The following is a 27660-nucleotide window of genomic DNA, read 5'->3' as shown; positions in this document are numbered from 1 at the left end:
ACGGAACGTAATTTGACGGGACGGGACGGGACGGGACGCGTCGGGATGGGACGCAATGGAACGGAACGGAACGGCATGGAATCAACCCGAGTAGAATGGAATGGAATGGAATGGAATGGAATGGAATGGAATGGAATGGAATAGAATAGAATGGAATTGAATCAACCCGCGTGGAACTGAATGGAACGGAACGGAAATGAACGGAACGGAGTGGAATGGAATCAACCCGAGTACAACGGCACGGGACGGGACGGGACGGGATGGGACGGGACGGGACGGGACGGGACGGGACATGTCGGGACGGAACGGAACGGAACGGAACTCAATGGATTCAAGCCGAGTAGAACGGAATGGAATAGAATGGAATGGAATGGAATGGAATGGAATGGAATGGAATGGAATGGAATGGAATGGAATGGAATGGAATGGAATGGAATGGAATGGAATGGAATGGAATGGAATGGAATGGAAATCAACCTGAGTAGAACGGAATGGAATGGAATGGAATGGAATGGAATGGAATGGAATGGAATGGAATGGAAAGAACCCGAGTGGAATGGAAAGGAATGGAATGGAATGGAATGGAATGATGAACCCGAGTAGAATGGAATGGTTTGGAATGAAATGGAATGGAATGGAATGGAATGGAATCAACCCGAGTAGAACGGAATGGGTTGGAATGGAAAGGAATGGAATGGAATGGAATGGAATGGAATGGAATGGAATGGAGTGGAATCAAACCGATTAGAACGGAATGGAATGGAATGGAATGGAATGGAATGGAATGGAATGGAATGAAACGGAATGGAATGGAATCAACCCGAGTAGAACGGAATGGAATGGAATGGAATGGAATGGGATGGAATGGAATCGAATGATATCGAATGGAATCGAATGGAATGGAATCGAATGGAATGGAATGGAATGGAATGGAATGGAATGGAATGGAATGGAATGGAATCAACCCGAGTAGAATGGAATGGATTGGAATGGAATGGAATGGAATGGAATGGAATCGAATGGAATCGAATGGAATGGAGTGGAATGGAATGGAATGGAATGGAATGGAATCAACCCGAGTAGAACGGAATGGAATGGAATGGAATGGAATAGAATGGAATGGAATGGAATGGAATGGAATGGAATGGAATGGAATGGAATGGAATTCAATGGAATAGAATGGAATGGAATCGAATGGAATCGAATGGAGACGAATGGAATGGAATGGAATGGAATGGAATGGAATCAACCAGAGTAGAATGGAATGTATTGGAATGGAATGGAATGGAATGGAATGGAATGGAATGGAATGGAATGGAATCGAATGGAATGGAATGTAATGGAATGGAATGGAATGGAATGGAATGGAATGGAATGGAGTCAATCAGAGTAGAACGGAATGGAATGGAATGGAATGGAATGGAATGGAATGGAATGGAATGGAATGGAATTCAATGGAATAGAATGGAATGGAAGGGAATGGAATGGAATGGAATGGAATCGAATGGAATCGAATGGAATCGAACGGAATGGAATGGAATAGAATGGAATCAACCCGAGTAGAACGGAATGGAATGGAATGGAATGGAATGGAATGGAATCGAATGGAATGGAATGGAATGGAATGGAATGGAATGGAATGAAACTGAATGGAATGGAATGGAATGGAATGGAATGGAATGGAATGGAATGGAATGGAATCAACCCGAGTAGAATGGAATGGATTGGAATGGAATGGAATGGAATGGAATGGAATGGAATGGAATGGTATGGAATGGAATGGAATGGAATCAATCCGAGTAGAATGGAATGGAATGGAATTCAATGTAACCGAAAGGAACTGAATCAACCCATGTGGAACGGAACGGGATGGGACGGGACGGGACGGGATGGGACGGGTCGGGATGGGACGGAATGGAACGGAATGGAACGGCATGGAATCAACCCGAGTAGAATGGAATGGAATGGAAAGGAATAGAATAGAATAGAATGGAATTGAACCAACCCGCGTGGAACGGAATGGAACGAAACGGAAACGAGCGGAACGGAATGGAAAGGAATCAACCCGAGTAAAACGGCACGGGACGGGGCGGGACGGGACGAGACGGGACGGAACGGAACGGAACCAAACTCAATGGAATCAACCCGAGTAGAACGGAATGGAGTAAATGGAAAGGAATGGAATGGAATGGAATGGAATGGAATGGAATGGAATGGAATGGAATGGAATGGAATGGAATGGAATGGAATGGAATAGAATGGAATATAATGGAATGGAATGGAATGGAATGGAATGGAATGGAATGGAGTCAACCCGAGTAGAATGGAATGGATTGGAATGGAATGGAATGGAAAGTAATGGAATGGAATGGAATGGAAGGGAATGGAATCAACCCGAGTAGAACTAAATGGAATGGAAAGGAATGGAATGGAATGGAATTGAATGGAATGGAATGGAATTCAATGGAGTAGAATGGAATGGAATAGAATGGAAAGGAATGGAATGGAATGGAATGGCATGGAATGGAATGGAATGGAATGGAATGGAATGGAATGGAATAGAATGGAATCAACCCGACTAGAACGGAATGGAATGGAATGGAATGGAATGGAATGGAATGGAATGGAATCGAATGGAATGGAATGGAATGGAATGAAATGGAATAGAATGGAAATCAACCCGAGTAGAACGGAATGGAATGGAATGGAATGGAATGGAATGGAATCAAATGGAATCGAATGGAATGGAGTGGAATGGAATGGAATGGAATGGAATGGAATCAACACGAGTAGAACGGAATGGAATGGAATGGAATGGAATGGAATGGAATGGAATGGAATGGAATGGAATGGAACGGAATGGAATGGAATGGAATAGAATGGAATCAACCCGAGTAGAATGGAATGGATTGGAATGGAAAGGAATGGAATGGAATGGAATGGAATGGAATTGAATGGAATGGAATGGAATGGAATGGAATGGAATGGAATGAAATGTAATGGAATAGAAAGGAATGGAATGGAATGGAATGGAATGGAATGGAATGGAATGGAATGGAATGGAATGGAATGGAATGGAATGGAATGGATTGGAATGGAATGGAATGGAATGGAATCAACCCGAATACAACGGAATGGAATGGAGTGGAATGGAATGGAATGGAATGGAATGGAATGGAATGGAATGGAATTGAATGGAAATCAACCTGAGTAGAACGGAATGGAATGGAATGGAATGGAATGGAATGGAATGGAATGGAATGGAAAGAACCCGAGTGGAAAGGAATGGAATGGAATGGAATGGAATGATGAACCCGAGTAGAATGGAATGGTTTGGAATGAAATGGAATGGAATGGAATGGAATGGAATCGAATGGAATGGAATGGAATGGAATGGAATGGAATGGAATGGAATGGAATGGAATGGAATGGAATGGAATCAACCCGAGTAGAACGGAATGGGTTGGAATGCAAAGGAATGGAATGGAATGGAATGGAATGGAATGGAATGGAATGGAATGGAATGGAATGGAGTGGAATCAAACCGATTAGAACGGAATGGAATGGAATGGAATGGAATGGAATGGAATGGAATGAAACGGAATGGAATGGAATCAACCCGAGTACAAAGGAATGGAATGGAATGGAATGGAATGGGATGGAATGGAATCGAATGATATCGAATGGAATCGAATGGAATGAAATCGAATGGAATCGAATGGAATGCAATGGAATGGAATGGAATGGAATGGAATGGAATGGAATGGAACGGAATGGAATGGAATCGAATGGAATCGAATGGAGACGAATGGAATGGAATGGAATGGAATGGAATGGAATGGAATGGAATCAACCAGAGTAGAATGGAATGTATTGGAATGGAATGGAATGGAATGGAATGGAATGGAATGGAATCGAATGGAATGGAATGGAATGGAATGGAATGGAATGGAATGGAATGGAATGGAATGGAGTCAATCAGAGTAGAACGGAATGGAATGGAATGGAATGGAATGCAATGGAATGGAATGGAATTCAATGGAATAGAATGGAATGGAAAGGAATGGAATGGAATGGAATGGAATCGAATGGAATCGAATGGAATCGAACGGAATGGAATGGAATAGAATGGAATCAACCCGAGTAGAACGGAATGGAATGGAATGGAATGGAATGGAATGGAATGGAATGGAATGGAATGGAATGGAATGGAATGGAATCAACCCGAGTAGAATGGAATGGATTGGAATGGAAAGGAATGGAATTGGATGGAATGGAATGGAATGGAATGGAATTCAATGGAATAGAATGGAATGGAATGGATTGGAATAAAATGAAATGGAATGGAATGGAATCGAATGGAATAGAATGGAATCGAATGGAATGGAATGGAATAGAATGGAATGGAACGGAATGGAATGGAGTGGAATCAACCCGAGTAGAACAGAATGGAATGGAATGAAATGGAATGGAATCGAATGGAATCGAATGGAATGGAATGGAATGGAATGGAATGAACCCAAGTAGAATGGAATGGATTGGAATGGAATGGAATGGAATGGTATGGAATCGAATCGAATGGAACGCAATGGAATGGAATGGAATGGAATGGAATGGAATGGAATGGAATGGAATGGAATGGAACGGAATCAACCCGAGTAGAATGGAATGGATTGGAATGGACTGGAATGGAATGGAATGGAATGCAATCAATCCGAGTAGAATGGAATGGAATGGAATGGAATGCAATTCAATGTAATAGAATGGAATTGAATCAACCCGCGTGTAACGGAATGGAATGGAACGGAAAGGAACGGAACGGAATGGAACGGAATCAACCCGATCAGAATGGAACGGAATGGGACGGGACGGGACGGGACGCGTCGGGATGGGACAGAATGGAACAGAACGGAACGGCATGGAATCAACCCGAGTAAAATTGAATGGAATGGAATGGAATGTAATGGAATGGAATGGAATGGAATGGAATTGAATAGAATAGAATGGAATTGAATCAACCCGCGTGGAACTGAATGGAAGGGAACGGAAAGGAACGGAACGGAGTGGAATGGAATCAACCCGAGTACAACGGCACGGGACGGGACGGGACGGGACGGGACGGGACGGGACGGGACGTGTCGGGACGGAACGGAACGGAACGGAACTCAATGGATTCAAGCCGAGTAGAACGGAATGGAATAGAATGGAATGGAATGGAATGGAATGGAATGGAATGGAATGGAATGGAATGGAATGGAATGGAATGGAATGGAATGGAATGGAAATCAACCTGAGTAGAACGGAATGGAATGGAATGGAATGGAATGGAATGGAATGAACCCGAGTGGAATGGAATGGAATGGAATGGAATGGAATGATGAATCCGAGTAGAATGGAACGGTTTGGAATGAAATGGAATGGAATGGAATGGAATGGAATGGAATGGAATGGAATGGAATGGAATGGAATGGAATGGAATGGAATGGAATGGAATGGAATGGAATGGAATGGAATGGAATGGAATGGAATGGAATGGAATGGAATGGAATGGAATGGAATGGAATGGAATGGAATCAACCCGAGTAGAAAGGAATGGGTTGGAATGGAAAGGAATGGAATGGAATGGAATGGAATGGAATGGAATGGAATGGAATGGAAGGGAATGGAATGGAGTGGAATCAACCCGAGTAGAACGGAATGGAATGGAATGGAATGGAATGGAATGGAATGGAATGGAATGGAATGGAATAGAAAGGAATGGAATGGAATGGAATGGAATGGAATGGAATGGAATGGAATGGAATGGAATGGAATGGAATGGAATGGAATGGAATGGATTGGAATGGAATGGAATGGAATGGAATCAACCCGAGTAGAATGGAATGGATTGGAATGGAATGGAATGGAATGGAATGGAATGGAATGGAAGGGAATCGAATGGAATGGAATGGAATCGAATGGAATGGAATGGAATGGAATGGAATGGAATGGAATGGAATGGAATGGAATCGAACGGAATCGAATGGAATAGAATGGAATATAACGGAATGGAATGGAGTGGAATGGAATGGAATGGAGTCAACCCGAGTAGAATAGAATGGATTGGAATGGAATGGAATGGAAAGTAATGGAATGGAATGGAATGGAATGGAATGGAATGGAATGGAATGGAATGGAATGGAATGGAATGGAATGGAATGGAATGGAATCAACCCGAGTAGAACTAAATGGATTGGAAAGGAATGGAATGGAATGGAAAGGAATGGAATGGAATGGAATGGAATTCAATGGAGTAGAATGGAATGGAATAGAATGGAATGGAATGGAATGGAATGGAATGGAATGGAATGGAATGGAATGGAATGGAATGGAATGGAATGGAATGGAATGCAATGGAATGGAATGGAATCAACCCGACTAGAACGGAATGGAATGGAATGGAATGGAATGGAATGGAAGGGAATGGAATGGAAAGGAATGGAATGGAATCGAATGGAATGGAATGGAATGGAATGGAATGGAATGGAATGGAATGGAATGGAATGGAATGGAATGGAATGGAATGGAATGGAATCCACCCGAATAGAATGGAATGGATTGGAATGGAATGGAAAGGAATGGAATGGAATCGAGTGGAATCGAATGGAATGGAATGGAATGGAATGGAATGGAATGGAATGGAATGGAATGGAATGGAATCAACCTGAGTAGAATGCAATTGATTGGAATGGAATGGAATGGAATGGAATCGAATGGAATCGAAAGAAATGGAATGGAATGGATTGGAATGAAATGGAATGGAATGGAATCAACCCAAGAAGAACGGAATGAAATGGAATGGAATGGAATCAACCCAAGAAGAACGGAATGGAATGGAATGGAATGGAATGGGATGGAATGGAATCGAAGGATATCGAATGGAATCGAATGGAATGGAATGGAATAGAATGGAATCAACCCGAGTGGAACGGAATGGAATGGAATGGAATGGAATGGAATGGAATGGAATGGAATGGAATGGAATGGAATCGAATGGAATGCAATGGAATGGAATGGAATGGAATGGAATGGAATGGAATGGAATGGAATGGAATGGAATCAACCCGAGTAGAACTAAATGGAATGGAAAGGAAAGGAATGGAATGGAATAGAATGGAATGGAATGGAATTCAATGGAATGGAATGGAATTCAATGGAGTAGAATGGAGTGGAATAGAATGGAATGGAATGGAATGGAATGGAATGGAATGGAATGGAATGGAATAGAATGGAATCAACCCGACTAGAACGGAATGGAATGGAATGGAATGGAATGGAATGGAATGGAATGGAATGGAATGGAAGGGAATGGAATGGAATCCACCCGAGTAGAATGGAATGGATTGGAATGGAATGGAAAGAATGGAATGGAATCGAGTGGAATGGAATGGAATGGAATGGAATGGAATGGAATGGAATGGAATCAACCCGAGTAGAATGGAATGGATTGGAATGGAATGGAATGGAATGGAATCGAATGGAATCGAATGGAATGGAATGGAATGGAATGGAATGAAATGGCATGGAATGGAATCAACCCGAGTAAAACGGAATGGAATGGAATGGAATGGAATGGGATGGAATGGAATCGAATGATCTCGAATGGAATCGAATGGAATGGAATCGAATGGAATCGAATGGAATGCAATGGAATGGAATGGAATGGAATGGAATGGAATGGAATGGAATGGAATGGAATCAACCCGAGTAGAATGGAATGGGTTGGAATGGAATGGAATGGAATGGAATGGAATCGAATGGAATCGAATGGAATGGAGTGGAATGGAATGGAATGGAATGGAATGGAATGGAATGGAATGGAATGAAATCAACCCGAGTAGAACGGAATGGAATGGAATGGAATGGAATGGAATGGAATGGAATGGAATGGAATGGAATGGAATGGAATGGAATTCCATGGAATAGAATGGAATGGAATCGAATGGAATCGAATGGAGACGAATGGAATGGAATGGAATGGAATGGAATGGAATCAACCAGAGTAGAATGGAATGTATTGGAATGGAATGGAATGGAATGGAATGGAATGGAATGGAATGGAATGGAATGGAATGGAATCGAATGGAATGGAATCGAATGGAATGGAATGGAATGGAATGGAATGGAATGGAATGGAATGGAGTCAATCAGAGTAGAACGGAATGGAATGGAATGGAATGGAATGGAATGCAATGGAATGGAATGGAATTCAATGGAATAGAATGGAATGGAAGGGAATGGAATGGAATGGAATGGAATCAAATGGAATCGAATGGAATCGAACGGAATGGAATGGAATAGAATGGAATCAACCCGAGTAGAACGGAATGGAATGGAATGGAATGGAATGGAATGGAATCGAATGGAATGGAATGGAATGGAATGGAATGGAATCAACCCGAGTAGAATGGAATGGATTGGAATGGAAAGGAATGGAATGGAATGGAATGGAACGGAAAGGAATGGAATGGAATGGAATGGAATTCAATGGAATAGAATGGAATGGAATGGAATGGAATAAAATGAAATGGAAGGGAATGGAATCGAATGGAATAGAATGGAATCGAATGGAATGGAATGGAATAGAATGGAATGGAATGGAATGGAATGGAGTGGAATCAACCCGAGTAGAACAGAATGGAATGGAATGGAATGGAATGGAATGGAATCGAATGGAATCGAATGGAATGGAATGGAATGGAATCAACCCAAGTAGAATGGAATGGATTGGAATGGAATGGAATGGAATGGAATGGAATCGAATCGAATGGAACGCAATGGAATGGAATGGAATGGAATGGAATGGAATGGAATGGAATGGAATGGAATGGAATCAACCCGAGTAGAATGGAATGGATTGGAATGGACTGGAATGGAATGGAATGGAATGCAATCAATCCGAGTAGAATGGAATGGAATGGAATGGAATGGAATTCAATGTAATAGAATGGAATTGAATCAACCCGCGTGTATCGGAATGGAATGGAACGGAAAGGAACGGAACGGAATGGAACGGAATCAACCCGATCAGAACGGAACGGAATGGGACGGGACGGGACGGGACGGGACGCGTCGGGATGGGACAGAATGGAACGCAACGGAACGGCATGGAATCAACCCGAGTAAAATGGAATGGAATGGAATGGAATGGAATGGAATGGAATGGAATGGAATGGAATAGAATAGAATGGAATTGAATCAACCCGCGTGGAACTGAATGGAACGGAACGGAAAGGAACGGAACGGAGTGGAACGGAATCAACCCGAGTACAACGGCACGGGACGGGACGGGAAGGGACGGGACGGGACGGGACGGGACGGGACGTGTTGGGACGGAACGGAACAGAACGGAACTCAATGGATTCAAGCCGAGCAGAACGGAAAGGAATAGAATGGAATGGAATGGAATGGAGTGGAATGGAATGGAATGGAGTGGAATGGAATGGAATGGAGTGGAATGGAGTGGAATGGAATGGAATGGAATGGAATGGAATGGAATGGAATGGAAATCAACCTGAGTAGAACGGAATGGAATGGAATGGAATGGAATGGAATGGAATGGAATGGAATGAACCCGAGTGGAATGGAATGGAATGGAATGGAATGGAATGGAATGGAATGATGAACCCAAGTAGAATGGAACGGTTTGGAATGAAATGGAATGGAATGGAGTGGAATGGAATGGAATGGAATGGAATGGAATGGAATGGAATGGAATCAACCCGAGTAGAACGGAATGGGTTGGAATGGAAAGGAATGGAATGGAATGGAATGGAATGGAATGGAATGGAATGGAATGGAATGGAATGGAATGGAGTGGAATCAACCCGAGTAGAACGGAATGGAATGGAATGGAATGGAATGGAATGGAATGGAATGGAATGGAATGGAATGGAATGGAATAGAAAGGAATGGAATGGAATGGAATGGAATGGAATGGAATGGAATGGAATGGAATGGAATGGAATGGAATGGAATGGAATGGAATCAACCCGAGTAGAATGGAATGGATTGGAATGGACTGGAATGGAATGGAATGGAATGCAATCAATCCGAGTAGAATGGAATGGAATGGAATGGAATGGAATTCAATGTAATAGAATGGAATTGAATCAACCCGCGTGTAACTTAATAGAATTGAAAGGAAAGGAACGGAACGGAATGGAACGGAATCAACCCGATCAGAACGGAACGGAATGGGACGGGACGGGACGGGACGTGTCGGGATGGGACAGAATGGAACGCATCGGAACGGCATGGAATCAACCCGAGTAAAATGGAATGGAATGGAATGGAATGGAATGGAATGGAATGGAATGGAATAGAATAGAATGGAATTGAATCAACCCGCGTGGAACTGAATGGAACGGAACGGAAAGGAACGGAACGGAGTGGAACGGAATCAACCCGAGTACAACGGCACGGGACGGGACGGGAAGGGACGGGACGGGACGGGACGGGACGGGACGTGTTGGGACGGAATGGAACAGAACGGAACTCAATGGATTCAAGCCGAGTAGAACGGAAAGGAATAGAATGGAATGGAATGGAATGGAATGGAATGGAATGGAATGGAATGGAATGGAATGGAATGGAATGGAATGGAATGGAATGGAATGGAATGGAATGGAATGGAAATCAACCTGAGTAGAACGGAATGGAATGGAATGGAATGGAATGGAATGGAATTGAATGGAATGGAATGGAATGAACCCGAGTGGAATGGAATGGAATGGAATGGAATGGAATGATGAACCCGAGTAGAATGGAACGGTTTGGATTGAAATGGAATGGAATGGAGTGGAATGGAATGGAATGGAATGGAATGGAATGGAATGGAATGGAATGGAATGGAATCAACCCGAGTAGAACGGAATGGGTTGGAATGGAAAGGAATGGAATGGAATGGAATGGAATGGAATGGAATGGAATGGAGTGGAATCAACCCGAGTAGAACGGAATGGAATGGAATGGAATGGAATGGAATGGAATGGAATGGAATGGAATAGAAAGGAATGGAATGGAATGGAATGGAATGGAATGGAATGGAATGGAATGGAATGGAATGGAATGGAATGGAATGGAATGGAATGGAATGGAATCAACCCGAGTAGAATGGAATGGATTGGAATGGAATGGAATGGAATGGAATGGAATGGAATGGAATGGAATGGAATCGAATGGAATGGAATGGAATCGAGTGGAATGGAATGGAATGGAATGGAATGGAATGGAATGGAATGGAATGGAATGGAATGGAATGGAATGGAATGGAATCGAACGGAATCGAATGGAATAGTATGGAACATAATGGAATGGAATGGAATGGAATGGAATGGAATGGAATGGAGTCAACCCGAGTAGAATGGAATGGATTGGAATGGAATGGAATGGAAAGTAATGGAATGGAATGGAATGGAATGCAATGGAATGGAATGGAATGGAATGGAATGGAATGGAATGGAATCAACCCGAGTAGAACTAAATGGAATGGAAAGGAATGGAATGGAATGGAATTGAATGGAATGGAATGGAATTCAATGTAGTAGAATGTAATGGAATAGAATGGAATGGAATGGAATGGAATGGAATGGAAAGGAATGGAATGGAATGGAATGGAATGGAATGAAACTGAATGGAATGGAATGGAATGGAATGGAATGGAATGGAATGGAATGGAATGGAATGGAATGGAATGGAATGGAATCAACCCCAGTAGAATGGAATGGATTGGAATGGAAAGGAATGGAATGGAATGGAATGGAATGGAATGGAATGGAATGGAATGGAATGGAATGGAATGGAATCAATCCGAGTAGAATGGAATGGAATGGAATTCAATGTAACCGAAAGGAATTGAATCAACCCATTTGGAACGGGACGGGATGGGACGGGACGGGACGGGTTGGGACGGGTCGGGATGGGACGGAATGGAACGGAATGGAACGGCATGGAATCAACCCGAGTAGAATGGAATGGAATGGAAAGGAATAGAATAGAATAGAATGGAATTGAACCAACCCGCGTGGAACGGAATGGAACGGAATGGAAACGAGCGGAACGGAGTGCAAAGGAATCAACCCGAGTAAAACGGAACGGGACGGGACGGGACGGAATGGGACGGAACGGAACGTATCCAAACCCAATGGAATCAACCCGAGTAGAACGGAATGGAATAAATGGAAAGAATGGAATGGAACGGAATGGAATGGAATGGAATGGAATAGAATGGAATGGAATGGAATGGAATGGAATGGATTGGAATGGAATGGAATGGAATGGAATGGAAATCAACCCGAGTAGAACGGAATGGAATGGAATGGAATGGAATGGAATGGAATGGAATGAGCCCGAGTGGAATGGAATGGAATGGAATGGAATGGAATGGAATGGAATGGAATGGAGTGGAATGGAATGGAATCAACCCGAGTAGAATGGAATGGATTGGAATGGACTGGAATGGAATGGAATGGAATGCAATCAATCCGAGTAGAATGGAATGGAATGGAATGGAATGGAATTCAATGTAATAGAATGGAATTGAATCAACCCGCGTGTAACGGAATGGAACGGAACGGAAAGGAAAGGAACGGAATGGAACGGAACGGAATCAACCCGATCAGAACGGATCGTAATTTGACGGGACGGGACGGGACGGGACGCGTCGGGATGGGACGCAATGGAACGGAACGGAACGGCATGGAATCAACCCGAGTAGAATGGAATGGAATGGAATGGAATGGAATGGAATGGAATGGAATGGAATAGAATAGAATGGAATTGAATCAACCCGCGTGGAACTGAATGGAACGGAACGGAAATGAACGGAACGGAGTGGAATGGAATCAACCCGAGTACAACGGCACGGGACGGGACGGGACGGGATGGGACGGGACGGGACGGGACGGGACGGGACATGTCGGGACGGAACGGAACGGAACGGAACTCAATGGATTCAAGCCGAGTAGAACGGAATGGAATAGAATGGAATGGAATGGAATGGAATGGAATGGAATGGAATGGAATGGAATGGAATGGAATGGAATGGAATGGAATGGAATGGAATGGAATGGAATGGAATGGAATGGAATGGAAATCAACCTGAGTAGAACGGAATGGAATGGAATGGAATGGAATGGAATGGAATGGAATGGAATGGAATGGAAAGAACCCGAGTGGAATGGAATGGAATGGAATGGAATGGAATGGAATGATGAACCCGAGTAGAATGGAATGGTTTGGAATGAAATGGAATGGAATGGAATGGAATGGAATCAACCCGAGTAGAACGGAATGGGTTGGAATGGAAAGGAATGGAATGGAATGGAATGGAATGGAATGGAATGGAATGGAATGGAGTGGAATCAAACCGATTAGAACGGAATGGAATGGAATGGAATGGAATGGAATGGAATGGAATGGAATGAAACGGAATGGAATGGAATCAACCCGAGTAGAACGGAATGGAATGGAATGGAATGGAATGGGATGGAATGGAATCGAATGATATCGAATGGAATCGAATGGAATGGAATCGAATGGAATGGAATGGAATGGAATGGAATGGAATGGAATGGAATGGAATGGAATGGAATGGAATCAACCCGAGTAGAATGGAATGGATTGGAATGGAATGGAATGGAATGGAATGGAATCGAATGGAATCGAATGGAATGGAGTGGAATGGAATGGAATGGAATGGAATGGAATCAACCCGAGTAGAACGGAATGGAATGGAATGGAATGGAATAGAATGGAATGGAATGGAATGGAATGGAATGGAATGGAATGGAATGGAATTCAATGGAATAGAATGGAATGGAATCGAATGGAATCGAATGGAGACGAATGGAATGGAATGGAATGGAATGGAATGGAATCAACCAGAGTAGAATGGAATGTATTGGAATGGAATGGAATGGAATGGAATGGAATGGAATGGAATGGAATGGAATCGAATGGAATGGAATGGAATGGAATGGAATGGAATGGAATGGAATGGAATGGAATGGAATGGAGTCAATCAGAGTAGAACGGAATGGAATGGAATGGAATGGAATGGAATGGAATGGAATGGAATGGAATGGAATTCAATGGAATAGAATGGAATGGAAGGGAATGGAATGGAATGGAATGGAATCGAATGGAATCGAATGGAATCGAACGGAATGGAATGGAATAGAATGGAATCAACCCGAGTAGAACGGAATGGAATGGAATGGAATGGAATGGAATGGAATCGAATGGAATGGAATGGAATGGAATGGAATGAAACTGAATGGAATGGAATGGAATGGAATGGAATGGAATGGAATGGAATGGAATGGAATCAACCCGAGTAGAATGGAATGGATTGGAATGGAATGGAATGGAATGGAATGGAATGGAATGGAATGGAATGGTATGGAATGGAATGGAATGGAATCAATCCGAGTAGAATGGAATGGAATGGAATTCAATGTAACCGAAAGGAACTGAATCAACCCATGTGGAACGGAACGGGATGGGACGGGACGGGACGGGATGGGACGGGTCGGGATGGGACGGAATGGAACGGAATGGAACGGCATGGAATCAACCCGAGTAGAATGGAATGGAATGGAAAGGAATAGAATAGAATAGAATGGAATTGAACCAACCCGCGTGGAACGGAATGGAACGAAACGGAAACGAGCGGAACGGAATGGAAAGGAATCAACCCGAGTCAAACGGCACGGGACGGGGCGGGACGGGACGAGACGGGACGGAACGGAACGGAACCAAACTCAATGGAATCAACCCGAGTAGAACGGAATGGAGTAAATGGAAAGGAATGGAATGGAATGGAATGGAATGGAATGGAATGGAATGGAATGGAATGGAATGGAATGGAATGGAATGGAATGGAATAGAATGGAATATAATGGAATGGAATGGAATGGAATGGAATGGAATGGAATGGAATGGAATGGAGTCAACCCGAGTAGAATGGAATGGATTGGAATGGAATGGAATGGAAAGTAATGGAATGGAATGGAATGGAAGGGAATGGAATCAACCCGAGTAGAACTAAATGGAATGGAAAGGAATGGAATGGAATGGAATTGAATGGAATGGAATGGAATTCAATGGAGTAGAATGGAATGGAATAGAATGGAAAGGAATGGAATGGAATGGAATGGCATGGAATGGAATGGAATGGAATGGAATGGAATGGAATAGAATGGAATCAACCCGACTAGAACGGAATGGAATGGAATGGAATGGAATGGAATGGAATGGAATCGAATGGAATGGAATGGAATGGAATGAAATGGAATAGAATGGAAATCAACCCGAGTAGAACGGAATGGAATGGAATGGAATGGAATGGAATGGAATCAAATGGAATCGAATGGAATGGAGTGGAATGGAATGGAATGGAATGGAATGGAATCAACACGAGTAGAACGGAATGGAATGGAATGGAATGGAATGGAATGGAATGGAATGGAATGGAATGGAATGGAACGGAATGGAATGGAATGGAATAGAATGGAATCAACCCGAGTAGAATGGAATGGATTGGAATGGAAAGGAATGGAATGGAATGGAATGGAATGGAATTGAATGGAATGGAATGGAATGGAATGGAATGGAATGGAATCAATCCGAGTAGAATGGAATGGAATGGAATTCAATGTAACCGAAAGGAATTGAATCAACCCATGTGGAACGGAACGGGATGGGACGGGACGGGACGGGATGGGACGGGTCGGGATGGGACGGAATGGAACGGAACGGAATGGCATGGAATCAACCCGAGTAGAATGGAATGGAATGGAATGAAATGGAATGGAATGGAATGGAATGGAATGGAATGGAATGGAATGGAATAGAATAGAATGGAATCAACACGAGTAGAACGGAATGGAATGGAATGGAATGGAATGGAATGGAATGGAATGGAATGGAATGGAATGGAACGGAATGGAATGGAATGGAATAGAATGGAATCAACCCGAGTAGAATGGAATGGATTGGAATGGAAAGGAATGGAATGGAATGGAATGGAATGGAATTGAATGGAATGGAATGGAATGGAATGGAATGGAATGGAATCAATCCGAGTAGAATGGAATTTAATGGAATTCAATGTAACCGAAAGGAATTGAATCAACCCATGTGGAACGGAACGGGATGGGACGGGACGGGACGGGATTGGACGGGTCGGGATGGGACGGAATGGAACGGAACGGAGTGGCATGGAATCAACCCGAGTAGAATGGAATGGAATGGAATGAAATGGAATGGAATGGAATGGAATGGAATGGAATGGAATGGAATGGAATGGAATGGAATGGAATAGAATGGAATCAACCCGAGTAGAATGGAATGGATTGGAATGGAAAGGAATGGAAAGGAATGCAATGGAATGGAATGGAATGGAATGGAATGGAAATCAACCCGAGTAGAACGGAATGGAATGGAATGGAATGGAATGGAATGGAATGGAATGGAATGGAATGGAATGGAATGGAATGGAATGAGCCCGAGTGGAATGGAATGGAATGGAATGGAATGGAATGGAATGGAATGGAATGGAATGGAATGAGCCCGAGTGGAATGGAATGGAATGGAATGGAATGGAATGGAATGGAATGGAATGATCAACCCGAGTGGAATGGAATGGAATGGAATGGAATGGAATGGAATGGAATGGAATGGAGTGGAATCAACCCGAGTAGAACGGAATGGAATGGAATGGAATGGAATGGAATGGAATAGAATGGAATGGAATGGAATGGAATTCAATGGAATTCAATGGAATAGAATGGAATGGAATGGAATGGAATCGAATGGAGACGAATGGAATGGAATGGAATGGAATGGAATGGAATCAACCAGAGTAGAATGGAATGTATTGGAATGGAATGGAATGGAATGGAATGGAATGGAATGGAATGGAATGGAATGGAATGGAATGGAATGGAATCAATCAGAGTAGAACGGAATGGAATGGAATGGAATGGAATGGAATGGAATGGAATTCAATGGAAAAGAATGGAATGGAAGGGAATGGAATGGAATGGAATGGAATCGAATGGAATCAAATGGAATCGAACGGAATGGAATGGAATAGAATGGAATCATCCCGAGTAGAACGGAATGGAATGGAATGGAATGGAATGGAATGGAATGGAATGGAATGGAATCGAATGGAATGGATTGGAATGGAATGGAATGGAATGGAATGGAATGGAATGAAATGGAATGGAATGGAATGGAATAGAATGGAATGGAATGGAATGGAATGGAATAGAATGGAATCAACCCGAGTAGAATGGAATGGATTGGAATGGAATGGAATGGAATCGAATGGAATGGAATGGAATGGAATGGAATGGAATGGAATGGAATGGAATGAAATGGAATGGAATGGAATGGAATAGAATGGAATGGAATGGAATGGAATGGAATAGAATGGAATCAACCCGAGTAGAATGGAATGGATTGGAATGGAATGGAATGGAATGGAATGGAATGGAATGGAATCAACCCGAGTAGAATGGAATGGATTGGAATGGAATGGAATGGAATGGAATGGAATGGAATGGAATGGAATGGAATGGAATCGAATGGAATGGAATGGAATCGAGTGGAATGGAATGGAATGGAATGGAATGGAATGGAATGGAATGGAATGGAATGGAATGGAATCGAACGGAATCGAATGGAATAGTATGGAACATAATGGAATGGAATGGAATGGAATGGAATGGAATGGAATGGAGTCAACCCGAGTAGAATGGAATGGATTGGAATGGAATGGAATGGAAAGTAATGGAATGGAATGGAATGGAATGCAATGGAATGGAATGGAATGGAATGGAATGGAATGGAATGGAATCAACCCGAGTAGAACTAAATGGAATGGAAAGGAATGGAATGGAATGGAATTGAATGGAATGGAATGGAATTCAATGTAGTAGAATGTAATGGAATAGAATGGAATGGAATGGAATGGAATGGAATGGAAAGGAATGGAATGGAATGGAATGGAATGGAATGAAACTGAATGGAATGGAATGGAATGGAATGGAATGGAATGGAATGGAATGGAATGGAATGGAATGGAATGGAATGGAATCAACCCGAGTAGAATGGAATGGATTGGAATGGAAAGGAATGGAATGGAATGGAATGGAATGGAATGGAATGGAATGGAATGGAATGGAATGGAATCAATCCGAGTAGAATGGAATGGAATGGAATTCAATGTAACCGAAAGGAATTGAATCAACCCATTTGGAACGGGACGGGATGGGACGGGACGGGACGGGTTGGGACGGGTCGGGATGGGACGGAATGGAACGGAATGGAACGGCATGGAATCAACCCGAGTAGAATGGAATGGAATGGAAAGGAATAGAATAGAATAGAATGGAATTGAACCAACCCGCGTGGAACGGAATGGAACGGAATGGAAACGAGCGGAACGGAGTGCAAAGGAATCAACCCGAGTAAAACGGAACGGGACGGGACGGGACGGAATGGGACGGAACGGAACGTATCCAAACCCAATGGAATCAACCCGAGTAGAACGGAATGGAATAAATGGAAAGAATGGAATGGAACGGAATGGAATGGAATGGAATGGAATAGAATGGAATGGAATGGAATGGAATGGAATGGATTGGAATGGAATGGAATGGAATGGAATGGAAATCAACCCGAGTAGAACGGAATGGAATGGAATGGAATGGAATGGAATGGAATGGAATGGAATGAGCCCGAGTGGAATGGAATGGAATGGAATGGAATGGAATGGAATGGAATGGAATGGAGTGGAATGGAATGGAATCAACCCGAGTAGAATGGAATGGATTGGAATGGACTGGAATGGAATGGAATGGAATGCAATCAATCCGAGTAGAATGGAATGGAATGGAATGGAATGGAATTCAATGTAATAGAATGGAATTGAATCAACCCGCGTGTAACGGAATGGAACGGAACGGAAAGGAAAGGAACGGAATGGAACGGAACGGAATCAACCCGATCAGAACGGATCGTAATTTGACGGGACGGGACGGGACGGGACGCGTCGGGATGGGACGCAATGGAACGGAACGGAACGGCATGGAATCAACCCGAGTAGAATGGAATGGAATGGAATGGAATGGAATGGAATGGAATGGAATGGAATAGAATAGAATGGAATTGAATCAACCCGCGTGGAACTGAATGGAACGGAACGGAAATGAACGGAACGGAGTGGAATGGAATCAACCCGAGTACAACGGCACGGGACGGGACGGGACGGGATGGGACGGGACGGGACGGGACGGGACGGGACATGTCGGGACGGAACGGAACGGAACGGAACTCAATGGATTCAAGCCGAGTAGAACGGAATGGAATAGAATGGAATGGAATGGAATGGAATGGAATGGAATGGAATGGAATGGAATGGAATGGAATGGAATGGAATGGAATGGAATGGAATGGAATGGAAATCAACCTGAGTAGAACGGAATGGAATGGAATGGAATGGAATGGAATGGAATGGAATGGAATGGAAAGAACCCGAGTGGAATGGAATGGAATGGAATGGAATGGAATGGAATGATGAACCCGAGTAGAATGGAATGGTTTGGAATGAAATGGAATGGAATGGAATGGAATGGAATCAACCCGAGTAGAACGGAATGGGTTGGAATGGAAAGGAATGGAATGGAATGGAATGGAATGGAATGGAATGGAATGGAGTGGAATCAAACCGATTAGAACGGAATGGAATGGAATGGAATGGAATGGAATGGAATGGAATGGAATGAAACGGAATGGAATGGAATCAACCCGAGTAGAACGGAATGGAATGGAATGGAATGGAATGGGATGGAATGGAATCGAATGATATCGAATGGAATCGAATGGAATGGAATCGAATGGAATGGAATGGAATGGAATGGAATGGAATGGAATGGAATGGAATGGAATGGAATGGAATCAACCCGAGTAGAATGGAATGGATTGGATTGGAATGGAATGGAATGGAATGGAATCGAATGGAATCGAATGGAATGGAGTGGAATGGAATGGAATGGAATGGAATGGAATCAACCCGAGTAGAACGGAATGGAATGGAATGGAATGGAATAGAATGGAATGGAATGGAATGGAATGGAATGGAATGGAATGGAATGGAATTCAATGGAATAGAATGGAATGGAATCGAATGGAATCGAATGGAGACGAATGGAATGGAATGGAATGGAATGGAATGGAATCAACCAGAGTAGAATGGAATGTATTGGAATGGAATGGAATGGAATGGAATGGAATGGAATGGAATGGAATGGAATCGAATGGAATGGAATGGAATGGAATGGAATGGAATGGAATGGAATGGAATGGAATGGAATGGAATGGAGTCAATCAGAGTAGAACGGAATGGAATGGAATGGAATGGAATGGAATGGAATGGAATGGAATGGAATGGAATTCAATGGAATAGAATGGAATGGAAGGGAATGGAATGGAATGGAATGGAATCGAATGGAATCGAATGGAATCGAACGGAATGGAATGGAATAGAATGGAATCAACCCGAGTAGAACGGAATGGAATGGAATGGAATGGAATGGAATGGAATCGAATGGAATGGAATGGAATGGAATGGAATGAAACTGAATGGAATGGAATGGAATGGAATGGAATGGAATGGAATGGAATGGAATGGAATGGAATCAACCCGAGTAGAATGGAATGGATTGGAATGGAATGGAATGGAATGGAATGGAATGGAATGGAATGGAATGGTATGGAATGGAATGGAATGGAATCAATCCGAGTAGAATGGAATGGAATGGAATTCAATGTAACCGAAAGGAACTGAATCAACCCATGTGGAACGGAACGGGATGGGACGGGACGGGACGGGATGGGACGGGTCGGGATGGGACGGAATGGAACGGAATGGAACGGCATGGAATCAACCCGAGTAGAATGGAATGGAATGGAAAGGAATAGAATAGAATAGAATGGAATTGAACCAACCCGCGTGGAACGGAATGGAACGAAACGGAAACGAGCGGAACGGAATGGAAAGGAATCAACCCGAGTAAAACGGCACGGGACGGGGCGGGACGGGACGAGACGGGACGGAACGGAACGGAACCAAACTCAATGGAATCAACCCGAGTAGAACGGAATGGAGTAAATGGAAAGGAATGGAATGGAATGGAATGGAATGGAATGGAATGGAATGGAATGGAATGGAATGGAATGGAATGGAATAGAATGGAATATAATGGAATGGAATGGAATGGAATGGAATGGAATGGAATGGAATGGAGTCAACCCGAGTAGAATGGAATGGATTGGAATGGAATGGAATGGAAAGTAATGGAATGGAATGGAATGGAAGGGAATGGAATCAACCCGAGTAGAACTAAATGGAATGGAAAGGAATGGAATGGAATGGAATTGAATGGAATGGAATGGAATTCAATGGAGTAGAATGGAATGGAATAGAATGGAAAGGAATGGAATGGAATGGAATGGCATGGAATGGAATGGAATGGAATGGAATGGAATGGAATAGAATGGAATCAACCCGACTAGAACGGAATGGAATGGAATGGAATGGAATGGAATGGAATGGAATCGAATGGAATGGAATGGAATGGAATGAAATGGAATAGAATGGAAATCAACCCGAGTAGAACGGAATGGAATGGAATGGAATGGAATGGAATGGAATCAAATGGAATCGAATGGAATGGAGTGGAATGGAATGGAATGGAATGGAATGGAATCAACACGAGTAGAACGGAATGGAATGGAATGGAATGGAATGGAATGGAATGGAATGGAATGGAATGGAATGGAACGGAATGGAATGGAATGGAATAGAATGGAATCAACCCGAGTAGAATGGAATGGATTGGAATGGAAAGGAATGGAATGGAATGGAATGGAATGGAATTGAATGGAATGGAATGGAATGGAATGGAATGGAATGGAATCAATCCGAGTAGAATGGAATGGAATGGAATTCAATGTAACCGAAAGGAATTGAATCAACCCATGTGGAACGGAACGGGATGGGACGGGACGGGACGGGATGGGACGGGTCGGGATGGGACGGAATGGAACGGAACGGAATGGCATGGAATCAACCCGAGTAGAATGGAATGGAATGGAATGAAATGGAATGGAATGGAATGGAATGGAATGGAATGGAATGGAATGGAATAGAATAGAATGGAATCAACACGAGTAGAACGGAATGGAATGGAATGGAATGGAATGGAATGGAATGGAATGGAATGGAATGGAACGGAATGGAATGGAATGGAATAGAATGGAATCAACCCGAGTAGAATGGAATGGATTGGAATGGAAAGGAATGGAATGGAATGGAATGGAATGGAATTGAATGGAATGGAATGGAATGGAATGGAATGGAATGGAATCAATCCGAGTAGAATGGAATTTAATGGAATTCAATGTAACCGAAAGGAATTGAATCAACCCATGTGGAACGGAACGGGATGGGACGGGACGGGACGGGATTGGACGGGTCGGGATGGGACGGAATGGAACGGAACGGAGTGGCATGGAATCAACCCGAGTAGAATGGAATGGAATGGAATGAAATGGAATGGAATGGAATGGAATGGAATGGAATGGAATGGAATGGAATGGAATAGAATGGAATCAACCCGAGTAGAATGGAATGGATTGGAATGGAAAGGAATGGAAAGGAATGCAATGGAATGGAATGGAATGGAATGGAATGGAAATCAACCCGAGTAGAACGGAATGGAATGGAATGGAATGGAATGGAATGGAATGGAATGGAATGGAATGGAATGGAATGGAATGAGCCCGAGTGGAATGGAATGGAATGGAATGGAATGGAATGGAATGGAATGGAATGGAATGGAATGAGCCCGAGTGGAATGGAATGGAATGGAATGGAATGGAATGGAATGGAATGGAATGATCAACCCGAGTGGAATGGAATGGAATGGAATGGAATGGAATGGAATGGAATGGAATGGAATGGAATGGAGTGGAATCAACCCGAGTAGAACGGAATGGAATGGAATGGAATGGAATGGAATGGAATAGAATGGAATGGAATGGAATGGAATTCAATGGAATTCAATGGAATAGAATGGAATGGAATGGAATGGAATCGAATGGAGACGAATGGAATGGAATGGAATGGAATGGAATGGAATCAACCAGAGTAGAATGGAATGTATTGGAATGGAATGGAATGGAATGGAATGGAATGGAATGGAATGGAATGGAATGGAATGGAATCAATCAGAGTAGAACGGAATGGAATGGAATGGAATGGAATGGAATGGAATGGAATTCAATGGAAAAGAATGGAATGGAAGGGAATGGAATGGAATGGAATGGAATCGAATGGAATCAAATGGAATCGAACGGAATGGAATGGAATAGAATGGAATCATCCCGAGTAGAATGGAATGGAATGGAATGGAATGGAATGGAATGGAATGGAATGGAATGGAATCGAATGGAATGGATTGGAATGGAATGGAATGGAATGGAATGGAATGGAATGAAATGGAATGGAATGGAATGGAATAGAATGGAATGGAATGGAATGGAATGGAATAGAATGGAATCAACCCGAGTAGAATGGAATGGATTGGAATGGAATGGAATGGAATCGAATGGAATGGAATGGAATGGAATGGAATGGAATGGAATGGAATGGAATGGAATGAAATGGAATGGAATGGAATGGAATAGAATGGAATGGAATGGAATGGAATGGAATGGAATGGAATGGAATGGAATGGAATGGAATGGAATGGAATCAACCCGAGTAGAATGGAATGGATTGGATTGGAATGGAATGGAATGGAATGGAATCGAATGGAATCGAATGGAATGGAGTGGAATGGAATGGAATGGAATGGAATGGAATCAACCCGAGTAGAACGGAATGGAATGGAATGGAATGGAATAGAATGGAATGGAATGGAATGGAATGGAATGGAATGGAATGGAATGGAATTCAATGGAATAGAATGGAATGGAATCGAATGGAATCGAATGGAGACGAATGGAATGGAATGGAATGGAATGGAATGGAATCAACCAGAGTAGAATGGAATGTATTGGAATGGAATGGAATGGAATGGAATGGAATGGAATGGAATGGAATGGAATCGAATGGAATGGAATGGAATGGAATGGAATGGAATGGAATGGAATGGAATGGAATGGAATGGAGTCAATCAGAGTAGAACGGAATGGAATGGAATGGAATGGAATGGAATGGAATGGAATGGAATGGAATGGAATTCAATGGAATAGAATGGAATGGAAGGGAATGGAATGGAATGGAATGGAATCGAATGGAATCGAATGGAATCGAACGGAATGGAATGGAATAGAATGGAATCAACCCGAGTAGAACGGAATGGAATGGAATGGAATGGAATGGAATGGAATCGAATGGAATGGAATGGAATGGAATGGAATGAAACTGAATGGAATGGAATGGAATGGAATGGAATGGAATGGAATGGAATGGAATGGAATGGAATCAACCCGAGTAGAATGGAATGGATTGGAATGGAATGGAATGGAATGGAATGGAATGGAATGGAATGGAATGGTATGGAATGGAATGGAATGGAATCAATCCGAGTAGAATGGAATGGAATGGAATTCAATGTAACCGAAAGGAACTGAATCAACCCATGTGGAACGGAACGGGATGGGACGGGACGGGACGGGATGGGACGGGTCGGGATGGGACGGAATGGAACGGAATGGAACGGCATGGAATCAACCCGAGTAGAATGGAATGGAATGGAAAGGAATAGAATAGAATAGAATGGAATTGAACCAACCCGCGTGGAACGGAATGGAACGAAACGGAAACGAGCGGAACGGAATGGAAAGGAATCAACCCGAGTAAAACGGCACGGGACGGGGCGGGACGGGACGAGACGGGACGGAACGGAACGGAACCAAACTCAATGGAATCAACCCGAGTAGAACGGAATGGAGTAAATGGAAAGGAATGGAATGGAATGGAATGGAATGGAATGGAATGGAATGGAATGGAATGGAATGGAATGGAATGGAATAGAATGGAATATAATGGAATGGAATGGAATGGAATGGAATGGAATGGAATGGAATGGAGTCAACCCGAGTAGAATGGAATGGATTGGAATGGAATGGAATGGAAAGTAATGGAATGGAATGGAATGGAAGGGAATGGAATCAACCCGAGTAGAACTAAATGGAATGGAAAGGAATGGAATGGAATGGAATTGAATGGAATGGAATGGAATTCAATGGAGTAGAATGGAATGGAATAGAATGGAAAGGAATGGAATGGAATGGAATGGCATGGAATGGAATGGAATGGAATGGAATGGAATGGAATAGAATGGAATCAACCCGACTAGAACGGAATGGAATGGAATGGAATGGAATGGAATGGAATGGAATCGAATGGAATGGAATGGAATGGAATGAAATGGAATAGAATGGAAATCAACCCGAGTAGAACGGAATGGAATGGAATGGAATGGAATGGAATGGAATCAAATGGAATCGAATGGAATGGAGTGGAATGGAATGGAATGGAATGGAATGGAATCAACACGAGTAGAACGGAATGGAATGGAATGGAATGGAATGGAATGGAATGGAATGGAATGGAATGGAATGGAACGGAATGGAATGGAATGGAATAGAATGGAATCAACCCGAGTAGAATGGAATGGATTGGAATGGAAAGGAATGGAATGGAATGGAATGGAATGGAATTGAATGGAATGGAATGGAATGGAATGGAATGGAATGGAATCAATCCGAGTAGAATGGAATGGAATGGAATTCAATGTAACCGAAAGGAATTGAATCAACCCATGTGGAACGGAACGGGATGGGACGGGACGGGACGGGATGGGACGGGTCGGGATGGGACGGAATGGAACGGAACGGAATGGCATGGAATCAACCCGAGTAGAATGGAATGGAATGGAATGAAATGGAATGGAATGGAATGGAATGGAATGGAATGGAATGGAATGGAATAGAATAGAATGGAATCAACACGAGTAGAACGGAATGGAATGGAATGGAATGGAATGGAATGGAATGGAATGGAATGGAATGGAATGGAACGGAATGGAATGGAATGGAATAGAATGGAATCAACCCGAGTAGAATGGAATGGATTGGAATGGAAAGGAATGGAATGGAATGGAATGGAATGGAATTCAATGGAATGGAATGGAATGGAATGAAATGGAATGGAATGGAATGGAATAGAATGGAATGGAATGGAATGGAATGGAATAGAATGGAATCAACCCGAGTAGAATGGAATGGATTGGAATGGAATGGAATGGAATGGAATGGAATGGAATGGAATGGAATGGAATGGAATGGAATCAATCCGAGTAGAATGGAATGGAATGGAATTCAATGTAACCGAAAGGAATTGAATCAACCCATGTGGAACGGAACGGGATGGGACGGGACGGGACGGGATGGGACGGGTCGGGATGGGACGGAATGGAACGGAACTGAATGGCATGGAATCAACCCGAGTAGAATGGAATGGAATGGAATGGAATGGAAGGGAAAGGAATAGAATAGAATAGAATGGAATTGAACCAACCCGCGTGGAATGGAATGGAACGTAACGGAAACGAGCGGAACGGAATGGAAAGGAATCAACCTGAGTAAAACGGCACGGGACGGGACGGGACGGGACGGGACGGGACGGAACCTAACTCAATGGAATCAACCCGAGTAGAACGGAATGGAGTAAATGTAATGTAATGTAATGGAATGGAATGGAATGGAATGGAATGGAATGGAATGCAATGGAATGGAATGGAATGGAATGGAATGGAATGGAATGGAATGGAATGGAATGGAATGGAATGGAATGGAATGGAATGCAATGGAATGGAATGGAATGGAATGGAATGGAATGGAATGGAATGGAATGGAATGGAATGGAATGGAATGGAATGGAATGGAATGGAATGGAATGGAATGGAATGGAATGGAATGGAATGGAATGGAATCAACCCGAGTAGAACTAAATGGAATGGAAAGGAATGGAATGGAATGGAATTGAATGGAATGGAATGGAATTCAATGGAGTAGAATGGAATGGAATAGAATGGAATGGAATGGAATGGAATGGAATGGAATGGAATGGAATGGAATGGAATGGAATAGAATGGAATCAACACCACTAGAACGGAATGGAATGGAATGGAATGGAATGGAATGGAATGGAATGGAATCGAATGGAATGGAATGGAATGGAATGGAATGGAATGGAATGGAATGGAATGGAATGGAATGGAATGGAATGGAATGGAATCCACCCGAGTAGAATGGAATGGATTGGAATGGAATGGAAAGGAATGGAATGGAATCGAGTGGAATGGAATGGAATGGAATGGAATGGAATGGAATGGAATGGAATGGAATGGAATCAACCCGAGTAGAATGGAATGGATTGGAATGGAATGGAATGGAATGGAAACGAATGGAATCGAAAGAAATGGAATGGAATGGAATGGCATGAAATGGAATGGAATGGAATCAACCCGAGTA

The sequence above is a fragment of the Gorilla gorilla genome, chromosome 17 (genome assembly GCF_029281585.2).
Source record: "Gorilla gorilla gorilla isolate KB3781 chromosome 17, NHGRI_mGorGor1-v2.1_pri, whole genome shotgun sequence".
NCBI lineage: Eukaryota > Metazoa > Chordata > Mammalia > Primates > Hominidae > Gorilla > Gorilla gorilla.
This window is presented reverse-complemented; position numbering follows the sequence as displayed.